The 25,566-nt window shown below is 39.2% G+C and overlaps 1 protein-coding gene across 4 annotated transcripts in view; it reads left to right on the top strand.

Moving 5' to 3' along the window:
* DIAPH3 (diaphanous related formin 3) overlaps positions 1–25,566 on the top strand; it is a 441,105-nt gene that overhangs the window by 320,484 nt on the left and 95,055 nt on the right. The gene's annotated exons all lie outside the window — the stretch shown is intronic.

Genomic DNA, 25,566 nt, shown 5'->3' with positions numbered 1-25,566 from the left:
ACCGATAATGGTCATTAATGGGTAGAAGTGACAGTAATTTTAGTTCAGTATAATCCTTTCAGTGTTGATTTTTAACCCATTGTGCTATTCAGGCAAGAACTCTTGCAAAGTAGAGACATGTTTGTCAAATTAGTGTTGCGTCAGAGGCTCCATCACTGACTTTGAAGAGTGTTGTATGAAGGATCACTGCAGTAAGAGCGGATAGGTTCCCCTCAAAGTCATTCCACCTCTGATTCTCTGACTTGCCATTAGTCCGAAAGATTTTCAATGTTGTGACAGTTCCTCTTTCTAACCTAACTGCAAAGTAGCCTTCAAATGTCATGAAGTCAAGGAAACCGTTGGCTTAGTGAACAAAAGGGACTATCTTAATTCAAAAACCAAGAAAGGCAGTCTTTCTATTGTGCTTCAGATATCTTTTGGAAGTTTTGATTCTATTGGTGTTGAATTCTAATTATGATCTTGTTTCCAGTAGATATTCTTGATGCTAATTAGATTCTATTTTCTGTTGGATACACATGTGAATAAAAGTGGGGTTTTTTTAATACTTGTTAGGGAACAAGGATGTTTTTCTCTTTAAAAAGCAAAGTGAATTTTGATGGTACTCACTCACTGTTTCTCAAATGCATGGGATAGTTTTGTTGGAGAAATAATAAATTAGTAAGTAAATAAACCTAAATACTTTAATTGATTATCCTACCATTTTGCTGTTACTCTGGTAATTATCCTCTGATTGTGGCTTTTGTAGATAGACTGTAGCTTTGGCGACCGTATCCTAGGGATGGTAAAGACCTTGTACCAAACACGGGATTTGGCTTACAGTGTGTTCTAATGGACTCTTCCATTTCAACACTTGAAGGTGTGTGGCACTGTAGTCTGAGGAAATGCTGTTTCCTAAATCATGTATTTGCTGAGATTGAACATAAAATGTCTGAATGTTATATTTGAAGGCATATCGGGGAGTTGAAGAAGTGTTTCTCCTCTCCCTGGAAAATTAGAAGAGCCCAAATGATATGGAGCATTGCTCAGAACTGCTGGACTTGTGCGGCGGGGAAAGCTTGAGAAGGAGTGTTGTTTTCCGAATCTTTCCTCTCCCCCATGAGAGAATTCTTGTTCCACATCTGGCAGCATCCTATTCTAACGCATTGCACTTTGGTATAATCAATATAACATACTAACTCAGTCACCATTCATCAACTCTAAAAAGGGAAAGGTGAGAAGAAAAGGGAGAAATACTTACAATAGTATTTAGCATTGTTAGACTCTGAGGAACTCTTAGAGATATAAAAATTTCCATCTTAGTATTACAAGTTAGCTAAGGGAGGCTCATGTGTGTGGGCATGCTTTAACCTGCTCCAATTTGAGGTCGGTTAATTTTGAAAATAGATATCAAAAGTTTTGAGGATTTAATGTATTCCTCTGTGTCAGCAGCCTCTTGGCAGAAAGGTTTACCAATGAGATGATATTTATCTTTTATAAAGTACAAAAAAAAGAGGAAAATGACATGAAACATTTACTATAGTTATTTTAAATTATATTTTAATTAATGTTCTGATTTGGCTATAAAAATTGCTTTATACATGAAAATCAAACATACCATTATTTCTCAATTAATAAAGCTTACAAAAGTAGTTATTTTATACAAAATTAGCCATGTTTAAAAAGTAAACTTTTTTTGAGCTGCTCTTTCTAATATATCATCTTTCCATAGCAGGTGTTCAATAAGCATTGAAAATATTTATGGAATTCATGTCTGTGGGACAAAAATTCCTCTATTTATACATATTCTATTTGAGTAGATCACTTAAAGGTAAATTGGCCCAATCCTAGGACAAGTTATGGTATCTGTCAAGTTTGTTTTATGTGCTTTTACGGTATTGGTAACAAATAGGTATTTCATAGTCATGACAACAAACTCAGATGTGCAAAGATGTAACTATTTCTATATTATAAATGCAATTTAATTTCTGACTCTGAGCCACCAACCTGCATAACAGTAAATAACTTAGCCAATTCCCTCCATCCTTCTCTCTTCCTCTGAATCATAGCTCAGTAATTCCAGTGTAGAATTCAGTTACTCATATTTCAAATCCCCTTCCATGCTCTCTCCTTATTTTCCTTCTTCCTAAAATGGACCCCACGTTTAAAAACTGGCTTGGGGGACACTCCTAAGGATATGCCTTCTTCTTGGTTCAGTTCTGTCTGGGCCCGAAACAGCCTCCCAACTTTGACATACTTCCTCCTGGTTGCTGTTGTAAAGGGGATGTCTGTTTTGCTCTTGAATGGTAACCTGGGAGATCTTAGGATTTCTCTTAAACACCACGTCTGCTACCTGACAGTGGTGCTTCTCAAAAAGGTACCTGTGTTCTGCAGGTGAACTTGCACTTTCTCTCTAAGTCCTTTTTCTCCCCAGCCAGTGTCCATGGGGAGTTACTGTACTCCTCCCACAGCACTCAGCTGCTCTGGCAGCTTCTGCAGCCATCTTCTGCCTAGACTTGTTCCCTGGCTACCTCTCAGGGGCACGTGACGCATCTGCTGCTCTCCCCGTTCTGGGACGAGGTAGAGCAGTTTCACACAGGTTTGCAAATAATAGGGCTAGGCAAGGTAAACAGTCTTATGAAAGAGGGATGAGGAAGAGAGAGAGAGTCCAGCACGCGTCCCTATGGCGCTGGGGAGCGTAGTGTCCAGCGTCAGGCCAGGCTGGTGAGACATCAGGAGGCGAGGCTTCAAGACTTGCACAGATGCAGCTGTCAGCTCGTCAGTTGCAGCCTAAGCAATGAGTCATCAGATAGCTCTGATTTTATGCTCTAGACTGGGTGCAGTGCACCCATATACAGTCCCATAAAGTTGTCTGTCACACTGCACCCTGCGTCTGGAACTATCTGGTTAGGGCATTCACTGGGTACGCCCTTCACGGGATGCTCTGGCGTGACTGTCACTTTGTGACTAACACAGCGATCAGAATTATTAGAGTCCATTTTGTGTTCATAATTCATGCTCTATACAGATGAATAAATTAAGACAGAGAGGCATGCAATTCATATTTGGACAAGCAACAAATAACATCGCAGGGCTGGAGTGGTCTTTGCGTAGAGCTGTGGGAAGAGATGAGGCTAGATTGGAAAACAGCAGAGTGCCATGCTTTCAGTTTTCACTTCATGCTGTAGGCACTGCCAAGGGCATTCAGCAGAGCAGTCGTTGGGTCTTCTTTGAGAGAGACTGGTCTGATAGCAAAAATGGAGATGGGTTAGAGGGTATGCAGGGAGTAGAAAGAGTGAGACCAGTTAGGAGATTGTTGCAACTTTACAGAATATAAATGCCGAAGAGCTAAACGAGGATGACCTGAGAAGAAGACAGGATAGATTTGAAAGGCAGTTTTGAGGTGGTCCCGTAGCCGGTTGGGTATGGGGCAAATGGGAGAAACTTTCAGGATGAGTGGATGATGCCTATCGTAGCTTTAGCACATGTTGATTTTGCATCTCCAATTTAAACCCTTTTCATCTGGGGGGGATAATTGTACTTGAAAGGGCCTGGCATACCATGTTTCCCAAAAAATAAGACCTGCCCCAAAAATAAACCCCAGTTAAGATCATCAGCTAGACGGATGCATTTAGTATGTTATAGCGATGTTCCAGAAGATGACATGATTGTATTTGAATAAATGTAGATTGTTGTACATGAAAAAATAAGACATTCCCTGAAAATACGCCCTAATATGTCTTTTGGAGCAAAAATTAACAGAAGACCTGGTCTTATTTTTGGGGAAACACAGTAGGTTGTAAAACAACAATTGCACATAAATATTATATTTTTTTCTTACAGGTAATAAACTCCATTGTTAACAATGACATTTTAGGCATCTTTTCTAACTGGACTAACCAAGAATGTTTGAAATTAAATCATGTTAGCTCGTGGGGATAAGCCGGGGTTGGCCCTTTCCAGGAGGGTCTAAGGCTTGGGACATGGGTGCGGTAAGACAGAGAGCATGTCCTGTTGTCCCCTTGAAGACAAACAGGTCAGCTCTCCTTCCATAGAGCTGGAATCAGCCCTGTATTCAGTTCTAAGGCTCTTGAATTCTCAGTATTGAAATTTGCTTTCATATTTGTTTACCTGGCAAATGTGATGTTGTTTCAGTCAGTATTTTATTTTTTTTAAAGCATTAATCATGCCTTATCTAGCATTCCAAAAGACATTCCCAAGGCTCCTGTGTGATTTTAAATTTCTGGCAAAAAAAATATTATAAAAATTTTAATTGGAATACCTCTTTCCAATAGAATTATTATAGTAATAGAATATAGAAACAGAATTATTATAGTAATGGTGAAAAAAAATTTCTAAAATGTTTTCTTCATTTGACAAATGTTAATTGTTTACATATTATGTCATGGTACTATCCTAGTCCTGGGGATACAGCAGAAAACAAATCAAACAAACATCCCTGTCCCTGTGGGCTTATCCCTGTCCCTGGTGGAGAAGACAGACAATATTGAAGATAAATACATAGTGTTAGAGTTCAGTAAGTTCTAAGGCGAATAAAATAAAGCAAGGAGGGGGGGATAGGAAATGTGAAAAGGGGTAACATTTTAGATAAGTTAGTTTTTTCCATTTGCCCAAATTCTCCATATTGTGGACAGTATTGTTATTCTTTTGGAATACAAACAGTATCATGTAGTATCGGGTGCTCCAGCCTCAGGGTTGGAGTGACCAGGATTCCAGCCCCAGCTCCACCAATAGCTAAGTGGTAGTGAGCAGACCAGTTGGCTTCCCAGACAATAAGTCTTCTCATCCATAGAATAAGGTTTCTTCTAACTCTGAAAATCCCATCTGTATTCTGTAAGTTAAATTTGAAATGAAGAACATGCTGTGTTAGAGCCCGAGCAATCAAATTTTGTTTCGGTCCTCATTTACTCATTCTATAACACTGCCCTGTATTAAAGTACAAACTCTACGATAAGACACTTTTTATTTGGCAGTAAATATAAGTCTCCACTTCCAGTATGTTTTTTGTTTGTTTGTTTTGTTTTCCATTTGGTTATAGAGCCAATTTGTTTGAAAGTTACCTGTTTAGAATGTTTTCCCCGCATTTTTGATCAGTAAAAGAGAGACATGGGTTTATAAAAAGTTTGATATGGGGGACGTAGGGAAATACATATGTGTACAGGTATGTATGTATGTATAGGAGCAAACCTGTTCATTAACGAATTGTCTCTTATGTCCATTACCAGTTTTCTTAATTTTTTGAATGGAATATATATGTGTAGAACAGAAAAATGTCATATATTACAGAATCGGTGGAACTTGTTACAGATTGACAACTTCTCATTTTCCCTGACAAATACTCAATCAGCGCTTCAGTCTATTAAGAGTAGGGCTGATTAACATGCATAGACTAGCAGTCTGGTCTAGTTATAATGCAGCTTCAGTGTGGCATAGTGTAGCTCCTTAGCCTTACAATAAAAAGCAGAGTGGCCTCCAGTGATCAGCAAGGTTCTGAGATCAATTTAACCTGGATAAAACCTTTATCCATAACAACTGTCATTAGAAATGTCTAGCATTTTACTAATTAGCTCACCATTTGCAGGCCATAAGCTTCTCACAGATGGTAAATGTTTATAAACACCCACAGATGTGTGCACAGCTGATTCTCAGTTATCCGCAAAAATAGGGGACATAGATAATTTAGATTCACTCATAATATGAACCCCTCATTTGAGCTAGTTTCCGTCTCCTTTCTCTTTGGACTTTTTACCACAGCTGTTAATGAAGTAGCAAATTAGTCTAATTGTGACTTCTCCTCTTATCGGTGCACATACTCCCTGGTGAAAGCATAATATGTACAAATGTGGTCACAAGATGGCTGGCAAGAGGGTGAAAATGTTCAAACATATTGAACAATAGAGAATTGCTCATATTCGTTTGTAGCTGTGTGTCTAATAACAAGTTTCAAGTTGTGAAACCACAGCAAGCCACCCACTTCCACAAAGCTATACCTACACTCCCTGGGTCAGTTGAGAATACCTCCTTAAATATGAGAGAAAAGAAAAGACACCATTTCCCATGGCAGTCTGGTGTCGTGTTAACAGTCATTTCTTTCCTAATAATTCTTTCCGTAATTTAGTGTCAATTTTGTATTGTAACATCAGCCTATGTGCTGTCTCATACTGAATGAGATGGAGAGGTGTAAATACAATAACCGGAGTGTCGTGAAGTTACTTCTTTGCCTTATTTCCATTTGTCCAAAGAGAGGTGGGTCTTGCTCTTCTGTTGTAGGTTCTTAACCTAAAACTTCCATTCATTCTCCTTTGTGCACTGGGCTGTATTTCACTTGTCCAGTCAAGTTTAAAGGCAATATCGATAGAGTGCACCCAGAGCCACAAGCCACGTGGAGATAACAGGTCTGTAGACCTTTTATAGAGTGAACTTTGAAGGGCAACCATTTTGGTTCCCAGTAACCTGCAGGAAGTCCACTATGTATTCAGGCTCAGGCAGTCATAAGTTAATCAGGTTGGTGCAAAAGTCATTGCGGTTTAAAAGGTTAAAAATAATTGCAAAAACTGCAATGACTTTTATACCAACCTAATAATACAAGTTGTTTTCCAGCGTTTCCTTACTCGAGGAACACTTCTTTATTTCAGCTTATTGGAAAGGAAGATTAATCATTCTGTAACAAGCATGTTACAAATATTCCAAGGTGTTTAAAGAAGAAATTCTATAATGGATTAGATGGAAGTCAAAATTACTGTCAAGGATTTGAATGGTAGAAGACTGTGGCACTGAAAAATGAAATCTGGCACCACTGGAGCTATCCAATAGATCTGTAACATTTCAGATAAACGATGCATTTGTTTTTATTGTTTTTCATTGAGGAGAATTTTTAAGTACTAACAGGTTCTATAAGGATACCACTGAATATTTCCCCAGTAAGAAAAGTGTCTGGGAACTCAGTGCTTTGAGATACAGAGATCCTTCTATGGATACTTGCCTTTAACAGTTGGCTTCTGGATTGAACAGGTGAATGTCTTCTATATTCACTGAGATAAGGAACAGAAGAGGAAGTAGACATTTGGGGAAAATGATGGTGAACTCAATTTAGTAGATGTTACATGTGAGTTATCTATATGTAGTTACCGTGTCTAGTGAGTGATTGGGCTAGGATGACCAACTCAGCCGAGTTCGCCTGCAACTTTCCCGGTTTTCGCACTGAGAGTCCTATGTTCCAGGAAACCACTTAGCCTTTGGCAGATGGGGATTGTCGGTCACTGTCCTCAGTGCTGAGGAGCAGAGCTTGTGCTGGTGATAAAAGACTTGGAGTTCTCAGTATACAAACTATGGGAATTAATGAATCACTGATAGAGAATGTGAGGAATTGTTTAGAGCTTCACGGTGGAGGTGGTGGGGGAACTAGGAAATTCTCGTATCCTGAAGCCCAGGAAAGAGACCATTTCAGAGAAAAAGGGTAGAATGCTGCCAAGAGATCATATAATTAACATACTGACAATTGTCCCATTGACTTCAGCTCAAAGGAGAGGGTCGAGGGTTGATAAATGAGTATGGGAAGTGAGACAGACGAGAGGAAAGAGTCCTGACTAGAGGGAACTGGGGGGCAGGGTCAAGGGAGGGCAAAGTAGATGTTTGAATTAATTTACCGTATTTTGCTGTGTGTAATGTGCACTTTTTTTGGCCCAATTTTGTGAGGGAAACATAAGGATGCACATTATACATGGGTAGTACTAATTCCATATCTGTGTAAATACTTTTAATTCTTTTACTTATGCTGATGAGTTAAAAGTTTAACTCTAGAAATCAATAACAACATCCACATGCAAAATAATACCCTGGAATACGATAATTGGTTTTGTTGACCTTAACGACAAACTTGCAACGACAAAGAGTTCTTGGCCTTCTATTTTATGTAAATATTGTAAATTTGTTCCCGGTTCATAAAATTTCTTGTACCTTATATCTGTTCTTGTCTTTTATAATTATTTATTACATAAAATTTCTTGTACCATAATATGTTAAAAAAATAAATGCTAAAATTCCTCTATAATACAAAAAACAAGTCCCTAAATGTAAACAAATAAAAATTTGAATTCAAACAAAAGATTTTTTTTTCCCCTGAAAGTTTGGGCCAAAAGTATGGGTGAGCATTATACACGGGAGCACATTATACACGGCAAAATACGGTGAATATAGACTGGGAGGAATGAGAAAAGAAGAGGTGTTGGGGGAAAACGAAACTCAGTAGAACAGGGTCCTGAGGGCAGCGGGACAGAGTGCAGAGGCTAAGATACCAGACAGGTGGAGGAAATCATCTTGGAAAGCAGCGCGCTCTGCTGTTGTGATGGGTGGGAAGGAAGAAAGGCTGATTTTCAATTTGATGATAGGAAGTGAAGAGTGTTTTCATCAAGTAATCTCTGTTTTCTAGCTGAAATAAGGAAGGCCACTGTTGAGGAAGGACCGTGCTTGGTGGAGAGGCCAGAGGGAAATGTGGAAGCACGGAGCAGCCCCTCTGCCGGGCGGGGTAGGAACAAGAACCTACTGGTGAAACACAGGAGTGTCGGGTAGTATTAAGAACCCAGTTGATGTCGGCCACGGTGATTATGTACTGGCCTTGATCCTGCAGAGCTATTTTTTTCAGTAGTGCCAACAAGATGGAATTTGGGGTTCATTTAAGGTTCACCTGGACTCTGAGAAAGAACACCAATGAAAGAGGGAAGTAAGGTACTGGCTAGTGAGCCATGGTCAACGTGGTAAAACACAGAGTGTAAGCTAAATGGGCAAGAAAATGGGGCCAAGACATTGGAGATTTCCGTGGACAGTGACAGGACTGATGAGAGCGGGAGGGAGGGAGAGGAAGGAGGGGAGCGAGGGTGAGGCAAGGCAAGAACGAGGAGGACCAGAGTCAGAGAATGGCTTGTAGGAATTTAAGTTATTAGAAGGAAAATAAAACAGTGTGGGTGGTGGCAAGTTCAGATTATGGACATGAGAGATCAAAAGCAGAGAAAGCATGGTCTCTGGAGATGAGGGGGTCAAAGAATTCAGGACTTGCTGTTGGATTAGTTTTCACATGGGATTGAATTCACCCAGGACGTGGCTCAAAGAGGAAGACTGAATCAGATGCCAAAGTCTGTTTTGAATGAGAGGGGAGATTAGTGCATTATTCGATTACACTGACTTAGAGGAATGACAGTGGTATAACAGAATGAATGGTGAGTCTCAACAGAGAGTGCTTTTTACACGAGGGGGAGGAAGTGGTGGTCTGATGTAGCAGGAAAGATCAGGGAGGAGGCAGACCCTCCCCTCTCTTTCACTGACACCCCGCAGATTTCAGGCACATCATGGATGAGAGCGGAGAAGCGTCTCCTAGAGGGGGCAGTGGACATCCTCTCTCGTTTCCAGGCAGAGCCCATTTCCAACTAAGATAGAAAGGTGAAAGGAATGTTCACTGAAGACAGTGAGCTAGTAGAGTTGTTTTGCTAAGAAATCCAGGAGGAAATAAAGATCAGGAAGGACTTAGCTCTTGGGCCCTGGTGTCCAAGAATGATAGTGATAGTTGTTTGGCTAGCCCCAAAGTTTTAACCCAAGCAGGCAGACCTCAGAGACCTTGCAGATTCAATTCTACACCACCTCAGTAGAGTGACTATCACAATAAAGCAACTCACATGAATTTTTGGTTTCCCAGTGTTATAAAAGTTATGTTGGCACTATACTGTAATCTTTCAAATGTGCAATAGCATTAAAAGAAAAACAATGTACCTATCTTAATTTAAAAAATACTTTATTGCTAAAACGTGATAACCATCCAAGCCTTCAGTGAGTCATAATCTTTTTCTTAGTGGAGGGTCTTGCCTGGGTATTGATGAAAGCATGCTATCTGTGAATAAAACAAAGCATAATAAAACGTGGTATGCTGTGTAGCAATTGCCAGTGGATGGGTTATAGGGAGGGAACAGGAAGCCATTGCAGACTGGACTGATTCTAGTATTTCCAGGGATGTTTCTGGCCTTTCTCTGTGAGGAAGGAGTCAGCTATGACCTGCATCTCATTGATTGCCATGTTCTGGGGAAAGGAACCTGGCTCCCGGTGAATTTGGGGAAACCTAATCTTTGCTTGTTGGTAGAGTTCTCAGCTGTGAAAGCATTGTCTTTTTGTGCCTTGCAGTATTTACTAAAATACCTTTAAGTACAAGACAGCAAAGCTAAAGATCTGAGTATTTCTCAATTATCATATACCGCCTTTGTGTCCAAGTCTGTAGTTAGAATCAGAAAGATACTGGTTCACATCTCCTGCTACCTACCCTTTGTAGAGCTGAGGCCAATTGCTTAACCTCCTTGAGCTCCCGGTTCCCTAACTTTAAGATGGAGCTGATAATGGCTACTTTGCAGAGTTAAAGTGAGAATTAGATTAGAAAATTTAAGTAAAATGCTCCACACAGAGCCTAGCAAACAGGCATTCAATCAAAGTGATGGTTTGTATCTTAATTTTATATTTAGATTTTTGTTCTCTTCCTCACGCATTCCTTCTTTTCTAAATAAGATTATTCTCAAACATCTGATATATCAGTTTTTATTTGGAGCTTCTATATTCTTTCAGCTTTCTGTAGTCTAGAGGAAAATCTTACATTGTTCTCTTGAGAGAGTTTAGCACATTTTTGCCTCCAGTTTCTTTGCAATTGTTAATGAGTTCATTGAAAGTTCAGTTGTCTCCCATTTTCATTTCTTTTTTGTGTTATTTGCTTTCTCCGGAAGCATATGTCAATTCCTTTTCTTCTCCACTTTCCACTCATTCAGATTTGCCTTATTATCTTTGCTGACTTCCTTTCTTTCAAAAATATGTTGCTGTTACTCTAATTAAGATTGTTAAATGTCTTCAGTCTGTAAATATATTAGTGCCACAGTTTCTGTATCTGACTGGGGAAAGGACGGGAAGGGAATGCTATATTTGTGCAGAATAAATCTGTACTTTCCCTTTGAAATGAACTGAAAGAATGATGAATACTTAATACTTTGAACCACAAATTCATATTAAAAATGAATCTAGAACTTGAATCTGGTAAAATTACTTGGGTAATTTTTTGCTGCAAGGGTGGCAGCAGTGAGGTGGTGCTTAACTAAGAACATTCTTGGCATCTAAAATGCTAATACACAAATTGCCACTGTTTACGGTGCTAAGCATAGGGTGTCCTGTGCTTCAAAGTGTAAATAAAACATGCCTTCAGAATTGTAAGTGCAAATACAGGTATCAAAGAATAATCCATGAAATCATCACCGGGCGGCCATATTGTTGCTGATGCAAGGTTCTTGTGCCCCGTGCTTCAAAACGGCCAATGTTCAATAGATCAGAGTTTGGAGTAAGGAAAGGTTTGTTAATCAAGAAGACACCGATCAAGAAGATGGAAGCTGTCAATAGCTCCTCAAATCCATCTTGAGAGCACCTCAAATGTCAAGGGAAGGGAGAAGGGGCGGCACAAGACGTGGAATCCAAGGAAGAGCAGGAAACCTCCAAATCTGTCCCCTGCCTCAATCTGTCCCCCATTAGGTTCCTGTAAATCTTTGATAAATAGTCATTGTTCTGCACACACCTCCCCACCTCTTCAGGAAAGATTCCTTCTGACAGGGCCTGTTTTTGCCAAATACTCAAGCCTAAAGCAGAATTCCTCTGGTCACTTAGCATATCGATAGCAGGAGCTATTAGCCTGAGTCCAGGAGAGACAGAGAGAGTTCAGCTCCTGTGGGAGCATTTCATTCTCTTACAATATTCAAATGAACCTATTGCCTCTGTATTAAGCACTTTCATAGCAATCTGCTGTCTTTTTTGGAACATTCATCATACAGGTAATCACAAATATGTGTTGGAATCACCCTAGACTGTAAGTCCCATGTGGACAAGGGCTGGGACTGGTTTCAGTACCTGACACATACTCCTGGTAACATGTTTGTAGGATTGACTTAACTACAGACTTTATAGTGTTATGTTTCCAACTACTTGGACAAAATCGAGTTGACTCTTCTGCCAGCACCTCAAAATCAGTTTATCTAAAACTTAACATCATGTTCCACATAAAACTCGATTTTCATGTTCTTATTTGGGGTTAATGATGCCATCATTTTCCTAGTCACCCAAGCTTGACACCTTCATACTATGCCAGCTCTAATCATAGTGAAGTACCATTCTGATTATTTCACACCTTTCAAATAGGTTCTGTGGCAGTTCTTCAGCCTGGAATCCAAGCTCCCTCGGCCTCACTTCCTGACCTTACTTTCCCCTTCGTCCAGTGTGCGCCATATGCTGCTGTCAGAGTTTGACTACTGGGGTCCCTCGGGGCCCCTTTCACTGTTCCAGGCACCACTCATCAAGAGTGGCTCATCACGGCCTCAAGTCCGTGTATCCCAACTTCTCTTGAGGGAAAATGTCTGTGGAGTCAGTACTGTTCCCCAGCTTACCCCCCGCCCCCTTTTTGATTCTTAGTGTTGAATTTAAACGTTTTCATTTTCTCTGTCTGAAGTCGTATTATTCTTTGTTCAAACACTTTGAGGAACAAAGCTCGCGAACAGCCCTTTTCAAAATTCTTCACCCATGTAAGAAAGTTAAAAACATATTCTAAGATATTTTCAACAGGAAACAAGCAATTGCCGACCTTCAGCGCTGTCAGCCTTATTGCTCAGAGTGAAGTGAAGGTCTTGTGAGTGACAAGTGAAGTTTCTACCCAGACCCCAGAAGTCCTGGTGTTAGGCCCTGTCATTAAGCTTTTCCTCTCTGAATTCCTCTCTGTTTAAAGGGTCCTAGGTGTTCACTGTGTGTGAGAGTCACATCTTGTTAAATGTCAGTGTCATTTCACATCTACGTACACATTTAAATAAATACATTAGTTTTTTCCTGACATTCTGTGCTTTTGCAACTGAAGGCATCTGTTCAGCACCCTAGACCCTACATAACACACAAGGACAACTTCGACAAGGGTTTTTTTGCCAGGACGTCAACACTAGTTTTTAAATTTTGCTTTCTTTAGTAATTGTCAGACTAAGTCACTAATCAGATTCGGGCATTTGAATACTTATATGGGAGACGTTTTAACAACATTTAACTCATGAAGCATGATCGAGTGATGCCTTCCTTTTAGCACCGTGTACTGAAATAATTGCTAACTAAGCAGCAAGTCCGAAAGCATACCCTTTGCTTTGCAGCTAAGCTGTGCGTGGCCATCGAAAGTTCTATATACAGTGTCCTCACTGATAAAATAAGTGATTGGCTCTTTTCACTCACTGTGCTTTAGAGATCATCCATATCAGTAATTTAAATATGGTTCATTGTTTTTTCACTTCTCAGCATATGTTAATATAGGAATGTCATAGTTTAACTTGTCTGTCTCTTGTAGGTGGGCATTGTTGTTTCCACTCTTCTGTTATAAACATTGTAAATAACATCCTTGTACATATGGCCTAGCACACCTGTGAGTTATAAGTCGGATAATTTTCTTAGAAAAAAATATTTCATCAAATGACATGTGCAATTTTATTTCAGATACAGATTGCTAGATTGCATTTGTTTTATGTTTCCACAATGTGTAGAGAGACCTGTTTTCAAACCTTAACCAGTTATTCTCATTTTTTAATTGTTGCTGTGTTGATAGGTGAAAAATAATCTCATCGTCATGTCTTATTAAATTATGAATAAGGTTGAGGATTATAGCCTCTATATAAAAGCCTTGTTTATTTATTTTTTGAAGGGTTTCCTAAACATATTTGCCTGTTTTTTAGTTCTGTTTTTTGGTTTTTTAAATAAAATTGTTAGTCATCTGCTTACTGAATCATAATGTTCTTTATTTCAAAAAAAATCAATCTTAGGAAGTACGTGTGTTTCAATTTTTTTTTTTTTTCATTTTTTCCTTTCTTTGCTTATATATAGACTTCGGGTATGTAGATTTTTCTTATGGAAGATCTTTTCACTCCAGAACTAATGAAAAATACACTTTTCTTTGTTGTCTATACTTTTTGCAATTTCATGTATTTCCCCCTTTCTCCCAGACCCCCTCACTCGGGTTCAGGCAGTTGTTTCTCAGTCTAGTTGTGTAGGACAAGGCTCCCTGGCCGAAGCTGGTATTATGAGCCTTGTGCTCCCCTCCCCCATTCCCCAAGGTAGTCAGTCGCCAATCGGCCGCTCACGGCAGCTCTCACCAGCTGTTGACAGCTCATGATGGCTGCTGGCCACTCACGCTGGCCACCGGCCGCTCATGGTGGCACACGGTAGCCCATGGCAGCTCATGCCAACCTCCGGCTGCTCACTGCAGCCCAGCTCCAGGGAGAATCGTTGTTCACAATCTCAGCGTAGAGGGCACAGCTCACTGTCCTATGTGGGAATCGAACTGGCAACCTCAGCGTTAGGAGCACGGTGCTCCAACCACCTGAGCCACCGGGCCAGCCCGTAATTTAATATTTTAATGAAATGTCTGAGCCATTTGGAATTTATTTTGGTATTAGTAGCAGAGTAGGATCCAAAATAAACTACCATCACCACAGTAGTTATTAGGTATGTTCCTACCCTCCCCTTATTTGAGATGGCACATTTGTCATGTATTATAAATTGAGCTTGCATGTGTATTTGATATGAATTTGCCAAGAGCAGTATATTCTATACATTATTGTTCTTGCTTATTTTACCACAGAACCAACCTCTTCTTCCCACACACACACTCACACGTGCACGCGCACACACACACACACACACACACACATACACACACACACAATTCTGTGGTATTCATTTGGGAAATTCTGTCTTATTGAAGTTTTTTGTGTGTTTTTTTAAATATGTTCATTAATACAACCTAAGTTTTTGCTATAATATTTTGTAATGACAAACTCATTCAATGATTATTCGGTTACTTTTAAGTCTGTGTCTTAAGTATGTTTGCATTCCAAAAATGGTTGTGCCCTTTTTATTTGAGAGCAGTAAATGAGTAAACAAGTAACTTATATTTTCTAAATTTTGCCAGTTGTTTACATTAGTTTTAAAAATGAAAAGAACTGTTATAAAAGATTTCAGAAGAAGGTGAATTAGATATCTTCAAAAGTTAAACTAAAAGAGTATTATGCTGAAATCATTTTCTTCCAACAGAATCTAAATCATACGAAATTTCAAAAATTAAAAATTAGTAACAATACAGTATGCTTTGTTCCAGTGTACTAATATTGCCACTTTTCCCTCATAGTTTATGTAATTAAAATAGTACCATGGTTTATACATGACATCCAATGATGGATTTTTTTAAAAAACTGGGTAGTTCATGTAAGAAAAAGCTTTTATCTTACGATTATCTCTGTAACTTTGTGTTCTATAAGACATGAAATTAGATTCTAGGTTGTGTACAATGTAATAAATAGTATGATAATTATGTTTTATACGTTCAAATCTATCTGTAAAATATTTTTTTTCACTCAAGCTTTGAAAATATAGCTTTATATAGCAACTAAAAGAATAGCCCCATGGTTTTGCTCTGCGTTACAAGGTGATTGCCAGAGGTTCCAACATACTCCAGTTAGCAGATGTCCACTCATGCTTTATTGGCCAGAAATGCATCACATCTCTGCTCCACCACCCTCACCCACCCCCGACCCCAGCTTCACTGCAAGAAAGCCTGAGAAAATGAGGTTTTAACTTTTTTAGTCTCTGTAGTAGAAGCAGACGAGAGAATGGATATGTTACATTGGCCAATCAGCAATGTGTGCCGTATTAGTGAAAAAGAACAGTCATCATAATATTAAAAGTACTAGCTAATATTCTTTGAGGCCTTATTATGTGTGAGGCACTAATCTAAAATCTTTGCATATATGAGCTCACTCAATCCTCAGGACCATGTTTTGAGGTAGATACTGTTATTATCCCCATCTTACAGGCAAGGAGATGGCACACACCTGGTGAGTAAGAGCCAAGATTCAAGCCCAGCCCTTTGACACCTGGATTTTGCTCTTAAGTGCTCTATCTTAGGAGGAATAAAAACAACCTTCCTTCTTTGTAAAAGGTTCTGATTTTTTTCCTTCTGACATATAACAGGAGAATATTTCAAGTTGTGCAAATAATGAAGAACAGTGGAGAAAAAAAAACAGAAATATTAAAATGTTTTTTAATTTAAAATTCCACTTACAGTTGAGCTAGTCATTTAATTACAGTATAAAAGAGAACTGTTCTAATTATTATTTTATCAGTTAAATCCCAGTGAAATTAGCTTTCTAACTTCTTTGACTCAAACCAATTTTTAGGTTCACATCTAGATTAAGACAAGTTCAAAGACTTTGTTTCAAGTTATTCCTGTCTGTTTGGTGTCTGCTTTAAGAAGTGTTTTGAGCTTTGTCCTATAAGGTTAAAGACTGAACCAGGTTCCCAAGTAAAGCAAATGTAGTCTGGTTCCCAGAAGGCCTGTAAACAGCAGCATAGTGCAAGAATTTATGTAATTTTTTTTTTTAGGGCAGGAATCTCATGTTTCTTGTAGAAAGAACTGGAATAAACTATGAGCCTATGAATTTTGCGCACCAACTGCACACTTTCAACAATTCTTTGGAGAAACTGAGCGTTCCTGCCCGGTCTCCACTCCAGTTCCACATGGTTATCCTTATATCTCTTGCTACTACTGAAATCATATAAAAAGTGGTGAGATGTATTAAACTAAGTGAAATATGTTAGACAGTGAAAGAAAAACGACCACACAAACAAAACAAAACAAAACTCCGATAGAGAGAACAGATTGGTGATTGCTAAAGAGGAGCAGGGTGGGGGTCGGGCAAAATGGGTGAAAAGGATCAAGAGGTACAAACTTCCAGATACAAAATAAATAAGTCAGGGTATGTAATGTACAGAATGGTGACTGTAGTCAATAATATTATATTGCACATTTGAAAGTTGCTACGAAAGTAAATCTTAAAAGTTCTCCTCATAAGAAAAAAAATATTTTTTGTAACTTTGGTAATCAGCCTTATCGTAGTGATCATTTTGCAGTATATACAAATGTAGAATCAAGTTGTACACCTGAAACTAATAAAATGTTGATGTCAATTATTTTTCTTCAATAATTTTTTTTTAAGTGCTGAGATTTAACATGTTAGGAGATGATAGGAATAAAAAGGGAAGCTCTAAAAATCACGTGTAAAATATACACAATGGAAAAAGGTCACAGGTTGAGACGAGTCATTTCTTCCTAAAATCCCATTTGCACATTAGTTTGGTTTATGGCTTAACTTTAGCTCTCTCTGCTTCTCACTACATACGCTCTTTCTAAGAGAGTTCATATTCTATAATAATATCAATACCTACCACAATGAAGATTAAGTTTTTGCTATGTGCCAGGCACTCTTAAGTATTGCATATGATTTATCTCCTTTAATCTTCCCAAAAACCCTGTCAAATAGGTGCTATTATTCACAAGTTAAAGTTGAGGGGGAAAAATGGTGGTTAGTAAGGTTAAGTCAATTGCCCAAAGTCACAGTGATTGCAAATTGGAAAGCCAGTATTTAAATCCAAATTGTTTGAATTCAGAACTTGTGTTCTCTACCATTTCACTATGCTTATACTTTCCATTGCATCAAGAATGACCAATATGCTTCTAACTTTATCCGTATAACCAGTACCTCTCCTCCAAGTTTTAAATCTGTGAATCATCAGCCTTCTAGCTTCTTTTAATCCCCTGCAGTTGGATATTTCATGAACATCTCAACTTCACATATCAACTGAATCCCTTTCTAGTCTCAGCCCCATTCTACCACCAAATACAAATAATTCAGTACTTGGTGAATAATATCAATGTATGTCCAGTTGACCAAGCCAGATGCCTGGAAATCAGTCTCAACTTCTTTTTTAATACATCCATGCAGACCAAGATATTTCTGTTCTTCCTCCTTTCTCCTTTCCATTTTCACCATTTATATTCCTTGCTGGGGCCCTACATACATTTTGCCTAGATTTAAATCACTAAACCGCTCTCTTCTTTTCATTGCCTTCCATCTTCTCTCTTCTCATACTGATCTTTCTAAAGTATTAGGTTGGTGCAAAAGTAATTGCGGTTTAAAAGGTCAACAATTGCAAAACCGCAATTACTTTTGCACCAACCTAATAGAAATTTGACCATGTTACTTCCTAGCTTAAAACGAGTTAATGCCTTCCTTAGTGCTTGGTGAGTTGGCCCCTACCTGTCAGTGTCACCTTTTGACGTGCATGCGCATGCAACACACACACACACACACACACACGCACCTAGCCACCACCCCCCCACACCCTGCTCTCCATTCCTACAGACACCTGAGTTCCCCCAAGTGTTTCACGTCCCTCCAGAACCCCTTGTACAACTGTTCTGTGAGCTCTAGAAGGACCGTCCCTCTTCAGGAGGTTCTGGCAAACCAAAACTCTTCTATAAGTCCGATATCCAGGAGGCCGTCTGTGACTGCTGTCCCTTCTCCCTGTGCCCCAAACCAGGTGTCACACCTGCCGGAGCTGGAGCTCTCCATCATAGTACTCATCCTGGTGTTACCTTTCTTCTCCCCCTTATCGGAGGAAAGCACATTTAAGTGATGAGTCAGCCTCTCCCTTCATCTCCATCCAGTTCCCTCCTCCCTCTCCCTTTTCTCTTCCTAACCCTTCTCCTCCTCCTCCCCCCTCCTGTCCTCCCTCTTCCTCAGTTGTCTTTTCCTGGCAGGAATTTTTTTTCAGTTACTTCGTATTAATATAATGTCTACAAATTCCTAAATGAAATAAAATAGGCTCATAGCATAATAAATTCTCTTCTCCCTCACTCCTCTCAACTCCCTCCTACTTCCCAGAGGCAACCACCTTTAATTCTTAGGGTTTTTATCTGGTATTTGTCTCTTACCTATTTCTAGATAATATGCTTAGACTATCATTTGTCAATTGATTCATTTTGGACCTTACCGCGTTCTTGAGAAGTGGTTGAAGATTTAGTTCCCTTATGCCCTCTCCCCGCTTGGGCTCTCCTTATATTCCCCTTCTCCTGTACCCTACTGTCTTCACTTATGACTGTCACGCAATTGATGGTCAGAAGAACGGCCAGTATGTATAATATTGCAGCTGTGTAAATGTTTCTCCCCCTCCAGTTAGTATTCCATGATTGTTTCCTACTGGACAACCACATGATTGCTAGGTTCACACTAACAATTTTTTTTTTTAATTTGCTTAGTATTTGTGTATACCTGTCACTATTTTATCCAAACACTCTGACAGGTCTGTGAAATGAACAGCAGTCTTTTTTGCAAATAGTCCAACACAGATTTGCTTTCAGTTCCTTGGCTACTGTTCTTTCCTGCAGCCCAGTTATCTGAACTGGCTACTCTGGGCCTGGGATACAAGTGCCATCCTGTGAATTCTTTTTGCCACTTAGCTATTTCATCCCCTCCCTTTTTTCTGGATCCCATCTTTTTCTTACTTTTCTTTCTTGGTTGGCAAAAGCTCACCTTCCAGTAGCTTTTTGAGAGTGCAATAGATGAGTTGCAGGTCTGAAAATGTCCATTTTCTATCCTCATCAGAGTGGCAGCATAACCATTTCTTCACTGGACATAATTTCCCTTCACAATTTGAAAACTGTATCTTTCTGTCTTCTGTAATTCAGTGTTGCTATTGAGAAATCTGGCTACATTCTGATTCCTTACCTTTGTATATGACCTATTGTGGTTTGTTTTTATGTTCTGGAACCTTTTAGGATCTTCTTTCTATCTTATTTATCTGCAATTTCACTGTTGTACCTTGGCTTGGGAAAACTTGAATAAAGGAAAGACTGTTCCTGCCATATATCCACCTTTTTTCTCCTGCTCTTTATATCTAGGTGGATTTCAAGCGCCACCTCTCCAGATTCCGTCATATATACGTACTAACAAGAATGCAAGGATAAAATCTTGCCCTGTTATTTCCAGGGCCTTTCTCAGGGTCTGGTACATAGTGCTGAATGAGGTTTGTTTTTGTTTTTGTTTTTTTGGTAATGTGCAAATGACCTCCAAAAATGCTATCCAAATTTTTTTCTGAATTTGAGGCCAGAATTTCCAGCTTACTTCTAGAAGTTATCCGGGGGTCCCTGCTAGCACATGGCACTTACCTGTCCAGAAGGAAACTCATCGTCCTCTCCAACATTTGTCCCCTACCAAACTCAACATATTTACACATTTTCCCATCTTTTCTATTTCTCCGGTCAGAGGCCCCAGAAAGCTCTGACATGTCTGAGTCAGTCCTTAGCAAGCCCACCCCCAGTGTCCCCTCATCCTATTGGTTCTGTTCTAGAAATATCCTTAACTCTCCCTTCTTCGTTTCCCACGATACTGTGTGGTTTTTAAAAATACCACCTACAAATTAAACAATGTGACATGTTAACTGAGACACAGCAAAGCTTTGACTATGGCAGTTAGGCTATTTATTTAAAAAGTTTTCACAGCAGGAGAGAAACTATAAATATTTTGAATATAAATTGACTTGTAGTTAGAAAAATTCAATTCTAGTCTCCAATAAAAAAAGACTAATTTTTATTTCTCTGGTTTGTATTAGAATAATGTAAATATGAATCATTTAAATACTCGATTATACTTCACTTTTGTTTTTATTCCTATCTTGTGCCTTTGTCTGCTATTCCTTCTGCCAGGTGTGCTCTTCCCTCCCCAGTCCCTGCCATGGCCAACTCCTGCCTGTTTGTCAGGCCATAATTGCCTCGGAAGCCTCCCAGCTCCAGTAGTTCATGCAGAACATACTTTTCTGCTTCTTGAGAGCAGAAAACATTTCTTGTTAACACGTGGGGTTCAGGTGTCCTTAGTGTCTGATAATGTCATGCTACATGGTAAGCCCTCAGCAAACATATGTGGAATTCTAAATGCATTTTTAAAGTATAGAAAAACATCTTTACTATATAGTTTTATCTTACACATTGGAATATTTTAATCCTCTACCAGAGTTTCTCTTAGAAACGATGTTACATATGATTTTGTCCTTTGTGAAGAATATAACCAAATATACTACAAAAGATTAATTTATAGCATATCTGAAACAATTCTTGAAACATAATAAGCAGATATTTCATAAACTTCCTGTGGTTCACTGTACAGTTCATTTATGAATTTATTTCCCTATATTTTTATATCACTTAGCAATTTACCAAGTGCTTTCATTTCTATTACCTCATTTGATCCTCTCATTAACCCAAGACAGTCATTTTCTCTGTTACCCATGTCAGGAATGATTATGTAACTAGTCTAGTGTCACCCAGGTCATTAGTTGAGAGCTCAGACTAGAATGCAGGTCTCCTCACTTCCGTATTGTATTCTTTCCATTATGCGTGTGGGCACGAAGGCCAAGAAAAGCCAGCAGCTCTGGGAGACTAGAGCAGGGATAGAGGTTCCAGGTGGATGGTGATGGACAGGAGAGATTTTGTTTGTGCAGAATCACGGGCAGTTGTCTTTAGGTGAACAATAGGTTGTGATGTTGGGAGTAAGAGACAGGATTAGAAGAGCAGTTCTAATCAGCATCAGGTGTGAGTGAAAGAGTTGGGACTTCATGTTGTGGGAAGTAAGCGATACTGAAAATATTCGACTGGGGGATTGAAGACCATAATTCTGCTTTAGGACTTCTCAGTACTATACGGGATGAATTAGAATTAGGGAGAAACTGGAAGCAAGGTGACTCCAGGCCACTCATGTAGTATTTCAAGTGAAAAATAATTCATCTCTGGACCACCGACATGAAGTTTAGTCAGACATGGGAGCAATGGATCAATGCAGGATATACTTGGAAATGTGCATTAACAGAGCCAACTGAATGGACATTTGAGACGAGGTGAAAGGAAGAACCCAAGCTGTGCTGTTTACAGGGTGGGAATGTACTCCTAGGACGTCTCTGGCCCCAGTCTGCGCCTGTGACCTTCATTCTGCTGGGTGATTCCTGCTTCTAGCTGACCATGTCGTGCCACATTTGTTATATAGTCAACATTTTTATTTTTAAAGATTTTATGGGGACAGGGGGACAGGACTTTATTGGGGAACAGAGTGTATTTCCAGGACTTTTTATTGGGGAACAGTGGTGTGTTTTTCCCAGGACTCATCAGCTCCATCCAAGTCAAGTTGTTGTCCTTTCAGTCTTAGTTGTGGAGGGGGCAGCTCAGCTCCAGGTCCAGTTGCCGTTGTTAGTTGCAGGGGGCGCAAACCCACCATCCCTTGCGGGAGTCAAACCAGCAACCTTGTGGTTGAGAGCACACACTCCAACTGGGCCATCTGGGAGCTCAGCGGCAGCTCAGCTCAAGCTACCATGTTTAATCTTAGTTGCAGGGGGCGCAGCCCACCATCCCTTGTGGGAGTCGAACCGGCAACCCTGTGGTTGAGAGCCCGCGCTCCAACCAACTGAGCCATCTGGCCACTTGGGAGCTCAGCGGCAGCTCATTGACTTCATTCTAGTTGCAGAGGGCATAGCTCGCTGGCCCACGTGGGAATCGAACCGGCAGCTCTGTTGCCCAAGGCTCGCGCTCTAACCAACTGAGTCACCCGTCCGCCCTCAACATTTCTTAAGGAACACTTTCTATGTAATACTAGCATCATGCTAGGTATTAAAGATAAGTGAACACCACAGTCCCTGCCCTCAGTGAACTCATGGTCTAATGGTAGAAATCATCAAGTAAACAATATTGTAAAGGATTTATTTCTCTATACACTACATGCCAGCAGGACACAGGGCCACCCAGTTCCACCCACACAGGGCAGGAAAGGAGTCTCAGTTATCTGTCTTAAAGGAGAAGGAGTGCAGTTGGTGAATAAATTGAGAAGGATGTTCTGTGTAGAGAGAGCAGCATGTTCAAAGACATGAACTAGACACCATGGAATTGGTATAAGTTGGAGGTGAGCCTAAAAGGGTCAGCATCCATCTCCTAAGAGCAATGGGATTAGCTTGCTTAACCTTTTCACTGCGTTAATTGATTGCAAGTTTGTTGTCCAAAATACGTCAAAATCCACAGAAAATAATTAGAGTATTTATACTGTAAGTAAATACAGTTAAGGTGCTACTTTGTATTAAAATAAATGATTACTTTAACGTATAAAAATTTCCTCTTGTTATTCATTCTTGAAAAACACAAAAATATAGAAAAATGTACAACTGCTTTCCTAAACTTCCTTTCCGGAACAGTGAGCTCGTGGGGTAAAGTTGAACGCCGCAGTCAGTGGCATGGAAATATCATTCTACAGTAGACGAACATCGCAGCGAAAATGCCAATCATAATTAATTACCGTGTTTCCCCTAAAGTAAGACCTAACTGGACCATCAGCTCTAGTGCACCTTTTGGAGCAAAAATTAATATAAGACCCACTATAGTATTATATTATATTATAGCATAGTGTAATATTCCCGGTATGACATTATATAAGACCCTGTATTATATTATATATTATTATATTATACCCAATATTATGTTATGTTATGTATATTATATTATATTATACCCAGTCTTATTTAAAATAAGGTATCTTAACATTGGTACAATATATTTACCAATATTCAGTGCATTTTAAAATTTCTTCAGTTATGCCATTAGTGTAATTTATGCCTTTATTATATCCAAGAGCTAATCAAAGATTGTGTGCTGCATTTAGTTGTCATGTCTCTTTAATGTGAAGGGGTTCTCTAACCTTTTCTTTCTCTTTCTCTTGGCCTTTCATGATATTGATGATTTTTTTAATAACCCCGGCCAGCTGCTTCACAGAATATTCCTCACTTTGGATGTGTCTGATTGTTTGCCCACAGTTAGATCCAGGTTAAGTATTTTTGTGCCAAGTACTACACAAGTTATGTTGGTCTGTCTCAGTGCGTCACTTCAGAATCCAGTTGTTGTCAGTGTGCCCCATGACTGGTTAGGTCAAATTTGATTATTTGAGTAAGGTGCTATCTGCCAGATGTCTCCACCTCCTGTCCCCTCGGAGCCGCATGTGAAATAACCCACTCCCATTATTACGTATTCAGTGCTCAAATTGTCCTACACTTGGCTGAGGCGCCCCTTCAGGCTGGCCCCTTTGGCCTTTGGATATGCCCGTCTGACTTTGAGCACTTTCTTCTTTTCTGGCACAACAATGTGTTCCTGGCCCCTTTCACCATGTCTTGGTCTCAGCCCTAAAATCAGCCATTTCTCTAAGTATTAGTGAGTAATGATATTTAGAAACCAAGATCCAACAGTTAGGTGTGCTTATTGCTACCGCAGTATTGTGACTTCTGGGCTCTTTTGGGCCACAAAGCTAGGAAATGTTTTGGTTTGTTTTTTTAAACCATGAGCTTATATGTTAACTGTAAATCAAGTTCAGTGCTTCATGATTCTGCCTCTCCTCTTCCATTTCATACTTGCATTTACTTTCCCACAGTGGGCAGTCCTGCCGCCAGCATCAGCATATTTACCCATCTGTTCAGTGTTATAATACACACACAGTAGTTTCAAAATCACCGTGGCAATACCACTGCCAGCAGCACTACGGAAAGTTCAACTTTTCTCTGTAGTTTTCTTTTCCCCTTAAAGTGTATGCCCTTAATCACATGCCTGTGTTCTTAAAGGTTCAGATTTTTAAAATGTTTCCTTTTACTAATAAAATATATTCACAACCTTAAATATTTGGTGTTACTTGTAGTTCTTTTTAGGGAAAAATATAGTTGAGTTTGTAAATTTTCAAAGATAGCTAGGTGGCTACTAATTAAAGTGTCTGAACTATTTGACATATTTTAATTAAAATAGCCATCAAACCACTTTAGAATTAAATTCACATGTAAATTAACAATCTCCAAATACTCTATTTCTCACCCACCTTCTTTTGATTACACTTACAAGGTTTAGTACTTTTCTAAAAATACGAATTAGAACCAGATGGAGAAGGGGTCGATGCATATTTATATTTATATATCTGTTTGTAAACTGTAAATAAGTGTGTTATCTGCATTCATTTGTCATCTGTTCACTATAAAGGGACCACATCTCAAAAACGAAAGGAAGGAATGAAGGAAAGAAGGAAGGAAGGAAGGAAGGAAAGAAGGAAAAAAGAAAGTTCCAGAGGAAAAGAGTTTTCAGTTACTTTAGACATAACTGTATACCAGCCATACAGTTTCTTAGAGAATGCCTGCAAATAAAGTCTCTCTAAGGGACAAAAAAATGTTTGGTGTTTCCTTGTATTTAGTTTGGGCCAGTAGTTTTTTTTTGAAGCTTTTGTTCCTGCTTTCTTTAAATAATATTTAGCACTGACGACGATACATGGCTATGATTATTACAAGGAAATCTGACGTTTGTAGAGAGAATTGGCTCCATCACCACATCTTCATTAATTATATACAGAATATCAACTTAAACTAATCATCGTGTGTTGCAGTCCTTTAGATTTTTGAGAGCCTTTTGGTTTATTTTTCATTTTAGAAGATAAACTTTTCAGACATTCCGTAAAAATTTGTAGTAATTGTTGTATGTCAACAATTGTTGTATGTTGTATGTAAAGTTAGGGGACAATTGTTCTCTGATATGAAGTATCAGTTGCTGGGAGCATGTTCACAAAAGTTAGTGTGGAAATACAGTTTTGCACA

Source organism: Rhinolophus ferrumequinum, chromosome 4, assembly GCF_004115265.2.
Source record: "Rhinolophus ferrumequinum isolate MPI-CBG mRhiFer1 chromosome 4, mRhiFer1_v1.p, whole genome shotgun sequence".
In the NCBI taxonomy this organism is placed as follows: Eukaryota; Metazoa; Chordata; class Mammalia; order Chiroptera; family Rhinolophidae; genus Rhinolophus; species Rhinolophus ferrumequinum.
The sequence above is the reverse complement of the archived record's forward strand: the minus strand, read 5'-3'. Positions and strand labels throughout refer to the sequence as shown.